General features: G+C 39.6%; 1 long non-coding RNA gene and 1 pseudogene across 1 annotated transcript in view; one reads left to right on the top strand and one right to left on the bottom strand.

Annotated features, from left to right (window-relative positions):
- The window catches only part of LOC134760700 (uncharacterized), a 78,747-nt gene that overhangs the window by 27,078 nt on the left and 35,528 nt on the right, over positions 1-16,141 (top strand). The window contains exon 3 of the long non-coding RNA XR_010138582.1: positions 10,850-10,921. This is a non-coding gene — a long non-coding RNA (uncharacterized LOC134760700). The remainder of the gene's footprint in view (positions 1-10,849; positions 10,922-16,141) is intronic.
- Positions 11,562-12,906, bottom strand: LOC129051914 (large ribosomal subunit protein eL34-like; annotated as a pseudogene).

Genomic DNA, 16,141 nt, shown 5'->3' with positions numbered 1-16,141 from the left:
ACAGGACTATCATCCTCACACATGGACAGAGCCCACTGCTGAGGTTCTGAGTCTCACTTGTGGATATAGCTCACAGTTTGTATTGTGACTTTTATATGTGGATCTTACCACAGGTGGATGTCTTATTTCTGGTCTCAGTTCACAGACACCGTGATGACTCTCATACCTGGACCCAGCAAAGAGGAGAAATGTTGAATCTTGTATTAGGATGTGTGTGTGTGTGTGTGTGTGTGCGCGCGCGTGTGTGTGTGTGTTTTAGTTCCTTGAGCTTTGGAAATTGATCCTACAGTATCTTACACAGATGCAAATGTATCAGGCTTGTTTTTCTTTTTGCAAAGCTATATATATATTCCTCCTGTTTATTAAAATATTGTCATCAGTGTTATGTAGATATATTTGTAGATCTCAGAACAGAAAATAATATTGTAAATATTACAGCTTAATAAATGTTTATGGTATATAAATAAAAAATATAAATTATACATATTTAGAAGGTAGTTATTTACAATTGCTTAGAGCTCACCTGGTCAGCCAAGGCCTGCCTTCTTCAAGACCGTGCTGAAATTGCACCTGCTTGGTTACAGTATCTCCTGGGGTGAAATTACCCTCACTGAGAATGGTCAAAATAAGAAAAAAATTTTTGGCAGATAAATCTTATGTGTAAAGAAACAGAGATGGGGAAAATAAATGTTCAGAAAAGCATAAATAAATCAATTTTACCCCAGTTATTCTTTATTATTTATTTATTTATTTGAGACAGTTTCACTCTTGTTGCCGAGGCTGGAATGCAATGGCGCAATCTCGGCTCACTGCAACCTCTGCCTCCTGGGTTCAAGCAATTCTCCTGTCTCAGTCTCCCGAGTAGCTGGGATTACAGGCATGCACCACCACACCCAGCTAATGTTGTATTTTTAGTAGAGCCCATGTTGGTCAGGCTGGTCTCGAACTCCTGACCTCAGGTGATCCGCCTGCCTCGGCCTCCCAAAGTGCTGAGATTACAGGCATGAGCCACCGAGCCTGACCTACCCCAGTTATTTTTAAGAAAATAAATGCTTCAAGCTGGGTGTGATAGCTCATGCCTGTAATCTCAGCACTTTTGGAGGCCAAGGCAGCGGATCACCAGGTCAGGAGTTTGAGACCAAACTAAATATACAAAAAATTAGCCAAGCATGGTGGCGGGTGCCTGTAATCCCAGCTACTCGGGAGGCTGAAGCAGGAGAATTGGTTGAACCAGGGAGGCAGAGGTTGCAGTGAGCCGAGATCACGCCACTGCACTCCAGCCTGGGTGACAGAGCAAGACTCTGTCTCAAAAAAAAAGAAAAAAGAAAATGCTTCAAAGTCAAATAAAATTCATTTAATTAAAAATTGCAAATATTATGGTGAATGAAATTAAAGGCCTTTGACTTCACAAAGTTTACACTGTAGGGTTTAGAAAATAAAGACAATTAGATAATATATAGTCCATCCTGTAGTGCTGGTAGTATAAGTTGGTACTACATTCTGGAAGAGGGCTTGCCAATGCCTACACAAGCTGAAGATATAAATATATTTTAATTATATTTGTGGTAAAATATCTACATAATTGCAGAAATTTATCTTTAAAAATGCACACAAGCGGGCACGGTGGGTCATGCTTGTAATGCCAGCACTTTGGGAGGCCGAGGTGGCAGATCACCTGAGATAGGGAAGTCGAGACCAGCCTGACCAATATGGAGAAACCCTGTATCTACTAAAAATACAAAATTAGCCGGGCGTGGTGGCGCGCGCCTGTAATCCCAGCTACTTGGGAGGCTGAGGCAGGAGAATTGCTTGAACCCAGGAGGTGGAGGTTGGAGTGAGCCGAGATCGTGCCACTGCACTCCAGCCTGGGCGACAAGAGCTAAACTCCATCTCAAAAAAAAAAAAAAAAAAAAACAAAATGCACAAGATGGTCTATAGACACACTGAAAAATCTGGAAAATTAACAAAATGTTCACAAACAGTTGAATAAATAAATTGTAGTGTATTTATATGATGTCACATTGTAGATCAATAAATATGCAAACCACAGACAGCAACAGAGATCAATCTCACAATGTTGAACAAAAGAAGCTGGCCAAAAATGAGAACTTATTGCATTAATCTATTTATTTAAAGTCCAAAAACAGACAAATATTATTTATTGTATAAAAAGCCAGGATATAAGTTTCTCTTGGCAGAACAGTGATTGAAAAGGAGAATAGCTGGGCTCGGTGGCTCACGCCTGTAATCCCACCACTTTGGGAGGCCGAGGCGGGCGGATCACGAGGTCAGGAGTTCGAGACCAGCCTGACCAACATGGTGAAACCCCGTCTATACTAAAAATACAAAAACTAGCCAGGTGTGGTGGTGTGCACCTGTAATCCCAGCTACTCAGGAGGCTGAGGCAGGAGAATTGCTTGAGCCCCGGAGGTAGAGGTCACAGTGCGCCGAGATCGCACCACTGCACTCCAGCCTGGGCAACAGAGCGAGACTTCGTCTTAAAAAAAAAAAAAAAAAAAGGAGAATAAAGGACGGGGAATGTCTCGGTTGTTCACACTCTTCCACTGCTGGGTGCTGGGTTCATGGTATATGTATTTTGTAAACATTTATCAAACTGTTCTTTTATAATACATGTGCTTTTTAGGTGTGTAAAATTAAAAACAACATTTTTTCTTTTTTTTTTTTTGAGACGGAGTCTCGCTCTGTCACCAGGCGGGATAGCAGTGGCGCAATCTCGGCTCACTGAAACCTCCACCTCCCAGGTTCAAGTGATTCTCCTGCTTCAGCCTCCTGAGTAGCTGGGACTATAGGCACCTGCCACCACACCCAGCTAATTTTTTGTATTTTTTTTTTTTTTTTAGTAGAGACAGGGTTTCACCATGTTGGCCAGGATGGTCTCGATCTCTTGATCTCGTGATCCACCCGCCTTGGCCTCCCCAAAGTGCTGGGATTACAGGTGTGAGCCACTGTGCCCGGCCTATTTTTATATTTTTCTTTTTTATTTTTTCCTTAATCAGTTTTTGTCACATACTTTTCTGGAAAAAGTAGTTTTATCTAAATTTTCAAATTTAATAACATAAAATTCTTTAAAATATTATCTTATGTTTAAGTCTTGAATGTATCTATAAATATTCTCTCGTCTTTTGTAATGTTTTTATTGTTCTTAATATAACTTTACCTACTTTATTATTACATTCAAAGAACAACACGGATTTCACTGCCACGTTATTATCTCCAAGTAACAGAGGAATCAGAGAGGTTAACATACTTGCCCAAGGTTACACAGGTAGTCTGAGCCTGCTCTTCTAACCATTGAAGACACTGGTCTAACCCAGGAAACATACATACAATACTACTTCTAAAGGTACATAAAATCACTATTGCTATGCAAAGCAACATGGAAAAATAGGAAAATATACATATAAATTAAAAAGCAAGGCACAGATGAAAACTTATGCTAGCATATATATATATACATATACACACACACACACAAACAGGCAACACTAAAATGTATATTGTTCATAAAATCGCATAAAGTGAAAAACACAAAATTCAGATAGTGGTCACTTTGGGGTAGTAGGCTTATAGAAGACTTTAGGCGGGGCGCGGTGGCTCACGCCTGTAATCCCAGCACTTTGGGAGGCCCAGGTGGGTGGATCACGAGGTCAGGAGATCCGAGACCATCCTGGCTAACACGGTGAAACCCCGTCTCTACTAAAAATACAAAAAATTAGCCGGGTGAGGCGGCGGGCGCCTGTAGTCCCAGCTACTCGGGAGGCTGAGGCAGGAGAATTGCGTGAACCCCGGAGGGCGGAGCCTGCAGTGAGCCGAGATCGCGCCACTGCACTCCAACCTGGGCGACAGCGAGACCTTGTCTCAAAAAAAAAAAAAAGAAAAAAGAAGACTTTAGAGGTATGTACTTTACGAGAGTGTGTGAGGATTTTATGAAGCCAGACTGAAAGTTTCCTGAGAGAAGAGATCAACACTTTCTTTTTTTGTTGTTGTTTTTTTGAGTCCCGCTCTGTTGCCCAGGCTGGAGTGCGGTGGCAAGATCTTGGCTCACCACAACAACCTCCGCCTCCCAAGTTCAAGTGATTCTCTTTACTCAGCCTCCTGAGTAGCCAGGACTACAGGCGCGTGCCACCATGCCAGGCAAATTTCTGTATTTTTAGTAGAGACGGGGTTTCACTATGTTGGCCAGGCTGGTCTCGAACTTCTGACCTCGTGATCCGCCCACCTCGGCCTCCCAAAGTGCTGGGATTACAGGCATGAGCCACCACGCCAGGCCAATACTTTCTTTTCTTAATTTTATCTCCCAAGGCTAGCAAAAAGTATAGCACAACGTGTATGCTCAACGCACATTTATCGGTTAAATGAATGAATACATGCCCTTTGTAAACTGTCAAGCCCTATGCAAATCAAGAATTTATTATTACTTACTACAGTTTAGTTAACAGACTCAAATAAAAGGTAATCAACGTTAAGATTCAGAAAGCACCACTGAAAAATTAATGTTACCCCAGCATTCTTAGACAAAATAAAGTAAAATTTAGTTTCTAAATTTGTGACCATTATGATTACATTTAAATTTCTATGTCAGGATGGAACATAAAATCTTCCGTCAGGCGAGCATAATATGAGAGAAAAAGATTAAAAAAAAGAAAAGAAAAAGGAAAAAGAATGAAAACTTGGTTGGGTTAGATCTGCAAGTTCTATTCCATACTTTTTTTTTTTTTTTGAAATACACTCCTGGTGTATTTTTTTTTTCCTACACTCCTGATGCAGAGGGAGACTGTGGAGCCTGGGTCCTTCTGTCCTCCCAGTGGTGGCAGTAGCTGATCTCTGCTCAGGCCTGAGAAGCGCTAACCTGCGCTGGGCCTAAGGCTGCCCGGCCCAGCCCCTCCTCACTCCCCTGGACTCTTCACAGTGTCTCCGGGCCCCAGCGCCGTCCTGAGCTTCCCTCTGATGGAAGCCGAGGTGGCAGCAGGAATCTGGTAGGGGGAACTGGCCCCGCAGGCCGAGAGGCCTCGTCCAGGAAATGCTCTAGTTGGCCTCGGCTTTCTGCGCACGGAGCTGAGCCTCGACGCAAGGTTGCAGCTAAGGCGTTCCTGGGCTGGGCGACCCCGGGCGTGGGCGCTCCGGCTGCTACTGCGGTTCCTGCAGTGCTCTGCTGGGCCGCGGCTGGAACCAGCGCCGGTCAGAGGCGCAGGAGCAGCCCTCCAGGCGGGATGAGGCGATAGCCATGCATGGTTCCTGAAAAACAGGCCCTGCTGACAAATCTCAGACGCCAAGAACAGAAGAACCGGGAGAAACTGCCTAGAGCTTGAGCCAAATGGACGGACTGTTGGAGCGGCTGAGGGTGAAGCTGCCCGAACTCCTCAAAGTGGAGCAGCAAAGCAACCACCAGAGATGGACAAGAAAAATCAAAGTCAAAGAAAATTAGTAGAAATCAAAGGCAGATGCTAAAGCAGTGCGAAACCGTTCACGCCACCATGGAAACGGAGTTGATGAAGGAGTCTGATGAAGTTGTCTGTCTGAGCATATCTTGGACTTTGTATATTAAATGTAACATAAAACAAAAACCCTTCATTTTGTTTTAGAAAGTCTAAGATTGGCATACACAAACAAACTTTACAAATTACTGTAGGGTTCAGCAAACTATATATATAATATGAAACTCAATTCTCTATTTTCAATGTCTAAATCTTTTTGTAGAAAAGATCGGTTTCTTTAAAAATGTCTCCACAAATTCAGGCTTATTTTATAAAACGGCAAAATAGTAAACAAATGGGTGGTTTGGCATACTATATGAATACCGGCACTCAAAACACAGAATACTCAAAATTATTTAGAAAGTAGATTTAAATAATTTGATTTTCACTACAGTGATACACATTCACAAACATTTAAAAAATCAAATCTGGCCTGGCGCGGTGGCTCACGCCTGTAATCCCAGCACTTTGGGAGGCTGAGGCAGGTGGATCACGAGGTCAGGAGTTCAAGACCAGCCTGGCCAACATGGTGAAACCTTGTCTCTACTAAAAATACAAAAAATTAGCTGGGCGTGGTTGCAGGCGCCTGTAATCCCAGCTACTCAGGAGGCTGAGGCAGGAGAATCACTTGAAGCCGGGAGGCGGAGGTTACAGTGAGCAGAGACTGCGCCACTGCACTTCAGCCTGGCCAACAGAATGAGAATCCCCCTCAAAAAAAAAAAAAAAAAATCTGCGAGTATTAGGTTTGACTTAGTGTTGAGATATATATATATATATGATCAAAAATCTGTTAAAAATAAATATTTTTCACCACTAATTTGGTGTCTTTAAATACCCAGATGTCTTGTTTTAATCAGATTAAGTCTAGAGAAAGTTGACTAATTTTATTTAATTTTTTGTACACTGTGTTTAAAATGTTCTAGTTTAACCTAATATCAATTAATGATGAGTAAACCATTTTTTTTTCCAAATCCCAGGCCTATTAAATTCCTGAAGATGTTTTTAATTTAAAAATTTTGGGGTGAGTGTGGTGGCTCACACCTGTAATCCCAGCACTTTGGGAGGCCGAGGCAGGCAGATCACTTGAGGTCAGGAGTTTGAGACCAGCCTGGCCAACATGGTGAAACCCTGTCTCTACTAAAAATACAAAAATTAGGTGGCCATGGTGGCATGCGCCTATAGTCCCAGCTACTCAGGAGTCTGAGGAACAAGAATTGCTTGAACTCAGGTGGTGGAGATTGCAGTGAGCTGAGATTGTACCACTGCACTCCAGCCTGGGTGACAGAGTGAGACACTGTCTCAAAAAAAAAAGTGTTTCAATATTGTTTAAAGGGACGTAGGTCTACTCTAATCTGCTCAATCTGTTAATCAGTGTCAGGAACCAGATTCCAAATTAGTTTCAGGGTGCTTGTATGACTTTTCTTTGCATAGTCTTTGAATTAAATTTCCATTAATAAGGACAGATTTCAGTACATTTAACCAGTTGCTTTTAGTACCTCCAAAGGTAGTATACAAAGAATTATCATGTTACTGTCTAAGAAAACAGATTCTACTGTTACCTAAGAAATCAACTGGAAGGCATTTGTATAACCTTGCACCACATAAAAAAAATGCAATGTAGTACTAATAAATGCAGACTACATCACATAAAAAATGGTAATCAAGAATGTCACTTTCAATATTTAAGTATTTGAAATTTTGGTAAAAAGTGTGGTAAAGTATAGCTTTTGGTACGCTTTGTGTAGGTTAACATCAGCATAAAGTAGGAAAAAAATCTTTAAAAATGAAAACCAACACCAAAAAACTAACATCCACTAGTGCATACATATTGATCTTTGTTTCGAAAAAGTCTGAAGCAGAACATTTGGTGAACTTCATGCAGTTATTTTCACCACATTGGAATACTGATCAAATCATTTATATTTAATTTGAGTAAAACATGTTCACATCTTAAAAACACTGCTTTGTGGCCGGGCGTGGTGGCTCACGCCTGTAATCCCAGCACTTTGGGAGGCTGAGGCCGGCAGATCACGAGGTCAGGAGTTCAAGACCAGCCTGGCCAACATAGTGAAACCTGTCTCTACTAAAAATGTAAAAATTAGTCAGGCGTGGTGGCATGAGCCTGTAGTCCAGGCTACTCGGGAGGCTGAGTCAGGAGACTCACTTGAACCCAGGAGGCGGAGGTTGCAGTGAGCCAAGATCATGACACTGCACTCCAGCCTGTGCGACAGAGTGAGACTCCATATTAAAAAAAAAAATACTGCTTTGTACTATGAATAATAAATGTAAAGTCTATTTATTTATTTATTTATTGACGGAATCTTGCTCTGTTGCCCAGGCTGGAGTGCAGTGGCGGCAATCTTGGCTCACTGAAATCTCCGCCTCCCAGATTCAAGCAATTCCCCTGCCTCAGCCTCCCAAGCAGCTGGGACTACAGGCGCGCACCACCACACCTGGCTAATTTTTGTATTTTTAGTAGAGACAGGGTTTCACCATATTGGTCAGGCTGGTGTCAAACTCCTGACCTCCTGATCCACCCGCCTCGGTCTCCCAAAGTGCTGGGATTACAGGTGTGAGCCACCGTGCCCGGCCGTAAAGTCTTTATACTCAAGAGAATCCTGATTCTCAACTCAACATATATGAGCAACCCATTCCTCTGGTTTCCTTAAATGGAACCCTCATTAAGGCTCAAATATGGAGTGAAAGGGACTCAATAACAGCATGTGAAGCAAAAAGGATGGGTTAGGATGGTCAGCTCTAAGGCTCAGGGATTGCCTGGGGGACCCCAATATAATGTTGTAACCATGAAGCTTACTGGGTACAAGTAAACATTAAGAGCTGAAAACACTGTGGCTTGAAATTGGTGAGATAGAATCTCTGAAATCATAAACAGTTGCGCCAAAAAGATTGAGCCAGAATGACAAGTATCTAAGGATTACTAAGGGGGAATGTTTACAAGCACATAAGTTTTTGTTCCAAATCTTATTACAGTAGCAATATGCTTTTCTGTAATGTCAGCTTCCCCAGGCTACAGATGCTATAGACAAGCTACAAGTGCCTAATATGTTGTTTGCAGTCAGTTTCTAAATTTAGAAAACTTGCAATAATTTTATGAATTTCATTGAACTCTGTTTCATGTATAAATCTCACTGAAAGGCATTATTCAGTAGCTATTTCCCTGAGTATTTGGGGGGATTTTCTATTGCTTGATTCCAAACCAACCTTATTTGAATCCTAGTCATTTCTAAAGCCCCAGATGTAATAACAGAAGGATAGCAGAAATTATGCCAAGTTACCCCAAACAGTTCACGTCTAATATATTTGGTTCCCCAAATGAACCAGACACCACACAAGCTAAACAGCAGTGGGTCTGAAATTCAACCTAAATTCAACAGTAACAGTCAAAATCCTATGCAAAAATTAGCACAGTCACGATGTAGAAACCCCTTAGTCTTTTATTCCAGAGAAAATAAAAAATTCTTATTTTGGCATTTTCTAGAAAGGATAAATACATTAAACATGACAAAATATACCAACTCACATAATCTTTGCAATATGAATATTCTTAAATATTTACTATAATATTTACACAAGACTTTCAGTGAAAAATACTTATAGCTACCATGTGTTAAAACAGCCCTGAGGGAGATAGTATTTTTTATTAATAATGAAGACTGAAGCTTCAGAAATGTAAAATAACTTTTCCTGGGCACACAGCTAATTACCCAAATCAAACTCAAATACGTTTGATTTTAAAATTTTGATTTTCCTACTGTTGACAATGTTGACATAATAGCTAAATCTTAGTCTCAGAATCAGTAGTTGGGAATAAATCAGTACAAGTACTATTGAGGCAGGATGGGTATTCAAGAAAGTAACTACTACAGTATACCACGCTGGCATACTGATAATGTCCTCGGGATGCAGCAACCACGGTGAACGCATGATGACTGCATATTGTCAACCCAGTAAGCCCCAGCATTTGCATCGTATTTCAACTCATTCAAGCAAAGCTCTCTCATGTAGGGAAATACCCTTGTAGAGAGCATGCACATTTTGATTTTACCTGTCCTTAAAGTGATCTTTTACTCATTATTACTATTATAAATAGTAAAAAACACACCGTGGTTGAGATTTAAGATGCTAATGATACGTGACATATAAACAAGCATGTACAGCCACTGTGTATGTGCACCAAGAGGACCACCCAGAACACGCTTACCAGTAACACCTCTTCCCACTTCCTTATGAATAATTATGTAAGATTCCCATAAATGGAGTGTTCCTAGTTCGAGTCTTTGCATCTCATTCCTGTAAGCTGCCCGCCCTGAATCCCTTCTCGCTCAGGGTGTACTGGGTATTCTTCATCTAACTTTTAAAATAGTCTTTCTCCTTTGCAATAAATTATGCTGCATCTTCTTTGTGGTTTGTCTTGTTTAAATTTTTTTAAACTAAGACAAGAGCCGAGGACTCACCACAGCTATCAACACTATCATGCTTTGTTTTGTATTCTTTGTTATCAATATTTTCTTCTCTGATATGTCAGTATTCACATTTTAAACAGTCAAAACTGCTAAATTGAAACTTTAATCACAAAATGATTTGTCATAAAAGCACGCATATTTCTCAAGTTCCAACTCTGATAAAAAATTTTTAAAAATTTGACACATAGTCAAATACATTTATCAATTTTAATATTTTAATAATTTGAATTCAATTTCAAAATGACTTATATTCAAGTTTATTATTGTATTCATTTTTGGTGAAATTTGGCTTTCCAAATGAAGGTAAAACTAAAGCATGTTTTCAAGTTTCATGAAACTTAAGCTTACTGGCATCAAATGCTCTGTAGTAAAATAAACAAATGAAACCTCATCTTTTATCAAGAATATTTAAATAGTTTCATGTCTGAGCAGTTAAACGTCAAGGACATAACTCTGGATGATATTGACTGCATATTTAAATTGATAAATTAGAAAATGATCATCAGAGCCTGGTAAGTGATGGATACAGCAACACACTACCTGAAAAAAGCATTAAGGGCATGTTTGGCAAAAAGAAGGTTGCATAGGACCTGCACTGTATTCCTCATGTGAAGTGTGCTCTCTAACTTTAGTCTTTATTGTAAACTTTATGACCACCACATACTCACGTACAAAGAATAAAAAAAAACCTTTCTTTCTTGAAAGTCAGTGATTTACATTTTACTCTATTAAATCTGTTCCACATTGCTGTAATAAGGCTGTTGAAGTGAACCCTCTTTCCCCAGAAGGTCACCTGTGTGAATGTGAATGAACTGACACTGGCGAGGACCAGCTCAGCACACTCACTTGAACTTTCACTCTGCTTTTCAGGGAGTGAAAATGCCCTTGAAGAATAAAAATAAAGTGACTGCTGATTAAGCAGAGAGTTTCACATGAAAAAAGGTTGGACAACTGTTTGAAAATTACATTGCATGAATCACAACTTTTAAAATGTAAAATGCAAAACATAAATACTGTACAACTAAATAGGATAGAAATGACAGAGTTGGCCACAAAGGACAGAAAAGCTGTGTTATAGCAATATAAAAAAAGTATCTACTGTCAGAGGAAGGTAACAAAGTATTTGAAAGATGTTTTCTAAGAGTCTAAAATTATTTTTAGTTTGTATAAAAAATGTTTAAGCACTTTTAATTTTCAAAAAAATTTAAGTGCATTCTATGTCTGGATTTTCCGAATAATTTAAATAGAATAGAGTAAAATTATACTTATCAAAGGGTAAACTTTTCTAGTAATAGAGCAGTTTGATTTTCACACCAAAAGAGTAACATTTTACAAAATTTTATGCCAAACAATTTAATCAGAAACATCTTTCTCACAACTGGGAGAGATGACACAAAGATACAGCCTTCATGTTGGGTGAGAGAGGAAATGATTACCAGGGGCTAGACAATTGTTGTTTCACTAATCAATGTTTATTTTTATTGCTATTTTGTCTCAAATTATGTTAATAATGAAGTAATAACCTTGATCCAAGAAATTTTTTTTTTTTTTTTTTTTTTTTGAGATGGAGTCTCACTCTGTCACCCAGGCTGGAGTGCAGTGGCGCAATCTCAGCTCACTGCAACCTCCGCCTCCCGGGTTCAAGCGATTCTCCTGCCTCAGCCTCCCTAGTAACTGGGACTACAGGCGCGTGCTATCACACTTGGCTAATTTTTTGTATTTTTAGTAGAGACATGGTTGCACCATGTTGGCCGGGATGGTCTCTATCTCCTGACCTTGTTATCCGCCCGCCTCGGCCTCCCAAAGTGCTGGGATTACAGGCGTGAGCCACAGTGCCTGGCCCCAAGAGCTTTTTAAAAAATTTATTTTTAAAATTAGCCAAAATATTATCAAAGAAGGCAGAAAAACGAAGACATTTAAAGGTCAAAATTTGTATTTTAAATTAAAATACTTTTAGAAAGAAAAAAGATATGAAAACAAATGAAGGAGAAGGAAGGAAGTTACTCACAATAGCTAAGATAGAGAATCAACCTAAGTGTCAACAGGTGAATGGATGAAGAAAATTTTGTGTATTTACACAATGGAATGCTATTCAGCCCTTAAAAATAAAGAAATCTTGTTATCTGCAACAATATTGATGAACCTGTAGGACATTAGCCTAAGTAAAAAGAGCCAGCACAAAGAAAAAAGAAAACAAAAACATACCACATGATCTCGTTTTTTTCCTCAAAAAATTTCACTTTTATTTAGCTGCAAAGCTAAATAAAATGAGTGAGAAGACTCTGCTTGTGCCTTCAACACTTTCACAATGATTTTCTCTTCCTTGATAAGGAAAGCGTGCTTGATCCTGCCACGAACACATTTAGCACACATGGAGCCACCATAGGCCCTGCTGACATGTTTCTTTGTTTTGGACAATTTCATAAGAACTTTAGGTCTTACAGCACGAACCCCTCGAAGTCTGCCTGGGCACATGCCACAAGCAGATTTTGGTGCTTTCCCAACCTTCTTGGTATAAAGGTATTCTATTACCAGGGGTTCGGGACAGCCTACTTTTGTCAGAGGCTATATTGTAGGAAAGCCTACATTGGTATGTCAAACACTGGACCATTCTGAGTGCGTGCAGACAACGTCTCGGAAAAGCCACATGATCTCATTTCTAGGTAGAGTAGAAAAAAATCCTAACTCAGCCAGGTGTGGTGGCTCACCTGTAATCCCAGCAATTTGGGAGGCTGAGGCAGGTGGATCGCCTGAGATCAAGAGTTTGAGAACAGCCTGGCCAACGTGGTGAAACCCCGTTTCTACTAAAAATACAAAAATTAGCTGGGTGGGGTGGTGGGCGCCTGTAATCCCAGCTACTTGGGAGACTGAGGCAGAAGAATCGCTTGAACCCGGGAGGTAGAGGTTGCAGTAAGCCAAGATTGCGCTACTGCACTCCAGCCTGGCCAACAGAGTGAGACTCCGTCTCAAAAAAAAAAAAAAAAAAAGGCACAGTGGCTCAAGCCTGTAATCCCAGCACTTTGGGAGGCTGAGTGAGTGCATCACCTGACGCTGGGAGTTCAAGACCAGCCTGACCAACATGGAGAAACCCCGTCTCTACTAAAAATACAAAATTAGCCGGGTGTGGTGGCACATGACTGTAATTTCAGCTACTCGGCAGGCTGAGGCAGGAGAATCGCTTGAACCCAGGAGGCAGAAGTTGCCATGAGCTGAGATCGCCCCATTGTACTCCAGCCTGGGTGACAAGAATGAAACTCTTTCTCAAAAAAAAAAAAAAAAAAAAAAAAAGGCTGGGGGTGGAGATATTGGTCAAAGGTAATAGGTCTTTCCTATATCTCTTACCTTAATAAATAAGTTATTCTTTTCTCAGTTTTGATTCACCAGGGAATTGTGTCATAACCTGAAGCATCAAAACTGGACTGAAAGCAATGCAAGTTGTATACTAAAATTTCAGAGGCTTAGCAAAATAATTTATTTTATGGTCACATAACCATTTTTTTTTCTCATTAAGAGGACTTCTATATGATCTTTCAGGGATCATATCTTCTTTCATCTTTCTGCATCCTTCTCTTTCTTCAGCCAATGGATGAAAAAACAGATGCAGAGAAGACACATTTGGTTCTTACTTACACTTCACTTCCACTCACTATTAGTCAGTGTGGACAGAGCTGAGAATAGCAGTTTCCTGGCAGGACAGCCACTTCTCAGCAATAAACAACACGCTGAAAGAAAAGTATATATCTTTCATCAAAAGCTAATGGATTTTTAAGCAAAATAAGCATATGCATCAATAATAAAATGCTTGTGGTAAAATAAAGATGAATTTTGTTGATTTCTATTGAGTTCTGGTAATATTTGGACCAAAAGCTAGCAAATATACAGCAAAAAAAGGAATATTATTTGAAATAAGAATATTGTGAATCAAGTTATCCTGTCAATAGAAGTAAAAATATTACGGCTTCATACTAATAATTTCATCTGTAGCTGTACAACATCAAATGCTTTTTATTAAAAACTGTATTTAATATAAATATTCCATTTATATCACCCTCGTTCACTATTTCAATGCTGTCTCCACTTTATATCAGTGGAAACAGGCCAGCCTGCTCAAGGAGAGCATGTGGTGCCATTGCTGTTAATGACGATGATGAAGAGCACTTGTTTGGGTGGTGCTCTCATGCCAAACACTGTTATTTGACTCAAAGTACTGGTTTTCTATTTTTCTCTAAATTTAGGAATAAAATAAAATTCTTAGCTAAAAAGACTCTATCTCATTGAAATATGTTTTATGAAATTTGATTGACATTTAAGTGCCGCTGATTTACCTGGAATATTGAAATTTTTATGAATCCAGATTGAGTACTATAAACAATGTTTCACTAAAAGCCTTTGTGAGGCAGAGTAGGATTCTTTTTTTTTGAGACGGAGTCTCACTCTGTTGCCAGGCTGGAGTGAAGTGGCGCGATCTCAGCTCATTGCAACTTCTGCCTCCCGGGTTCAAGTGATTCTCTTGCCTCAGCTTCCCAAGTAGCTGGGACTACAGGCACGCGTCACCATGCCCAGCTCATTTTTGGATTTTTAGTAGAGACGGGGTTTCAACTTGTTGTCTAGTATGGTCTCCATACTTGACCTTGTGATCCACCCACCTAGGACTCCCAAAGTGCTAGCATTACAGGTATGAGCCACCACACCAGACCGATTCATAAAATTTTTATAATATGAAAGAAATTTGTTAATCATGTTCCCGGTAATAACACTGAATACAGCATTCTCAGTTCCTAGTATTCACGGAGTCACTCGGGAAACTGTATCTCTGTAAAGGGGCAGAAGAAGGTGCTGAGTGGAGGGCCATCACATTGCCCATAAATGCTTTCCACACGCACCTATTAGGATCTTGATTTAATTGGGCTGTCGTTTGCATGGCTAGATACTTAGTGAATCTAGTCATACTATTTTTTGGCAGCTAATGACAAATTGTTACCTATTTTATTCAATTATTTGCTTGGCTGAAAAATACAACTTTTATCAACTTACTCTAAATTGAGAGACTAGATTTGAAATCTTCAATCTTTTAATGTTAATGCAAATTAGAAAAGAGCACTGTGTATATATGTAGAATGCATTTTTCTGTCTATCAAAATTCTTTTTGTATTGCCTGTGAAACCCTAAGAAGCCACTAAAGAATACGGTCTTTAAATCCTTTAGCCAGAATTTTAGATTTTAAATGGTCAAGAACTTAATGATTGAACAAAGCCAAAATTGTCTTTGCTACTTGTTAATAATCTAGCCATTTCAGAAAGCACGGCAATTAATGCCAAGCCATTGAAAAGATGTGATTTTGATAAATTCTATCCCATTTCAAATGTTTTTTTCTAATTGTTACTTTTATCGTGTTAATCTAAAACTATCTGCATACTGTTTATGCATTCAAGACATATTAATATTAAAGTATTTAAAGTTTAATATTATATGACAACATAGTAGAATCCTCTAAAATGAGCAGAAATTCATTATTAATAAATTCATTATGTTTTCAAGGTTTTTCAGTTGTGAAAACAAATAGTAAGATATGCTTTTTCATGATAAACTCAATTCTAGGAGTTACCTACTGGTCTCCATGTTATTTTTGTAATGGGTAGTGTAACACTGGGCCACCAAAATGGTGCAGATATGCTGATTTAATCAGAATAAAAATGAGGTCAGCCTTCTTGGCTGACTATTACTATCCCAGAGGTTGATCATTCACTATGACTTAGTAAATGTTGCTCCATCACGTCAGTGAGCCCTTTCAACCAGGTTGCCCTTTTCCTCCCATTGATTTGCTCATGTCGTGGTCTCCTCTGTTTATCTTAAGCTATCCCAGATGACACACGATTATTTTTGCATGAAGAAGACTCCCTTTTTATCTCTGTCATGGGATCTTCCCTATTGGAAGCAACATATGGAAGTCAGGAATGATGACAATATACAAACATGTTTCCTGCCATGTGGCCACCAAGAGCAGCTTACAACATGTTCCACCTAGAAGTCACTTACTTCCAGGCCAGCAAGGGTGTTTTTCTACGATGTGTCTTTTTTTTTTTTTTTTGGGGATAGAGTCTCGCTCTGTCGCCCAGGCTGGAGTGCAGTGGTGCGATCTTGGCTCACTACAACCTCCGCCTC

This window comes from Pongo abelii, chromosome 20 (assembly GCF_028885655.2).
Source record: "Pongo abelii isolate AG06213 chromosome 20, NHGRI_mPonAbe1-v2.0_pri, whole genome shotgun sequence".
Lineage (NCBI taxonomy): Eukaryota > Metazoa > Chordata > Mammalia > Primates > Hominidae > Pongo > Pongo abelii.
This window is presented reverse-complemented; position numbering and strand designations above follow the sequence as displayed.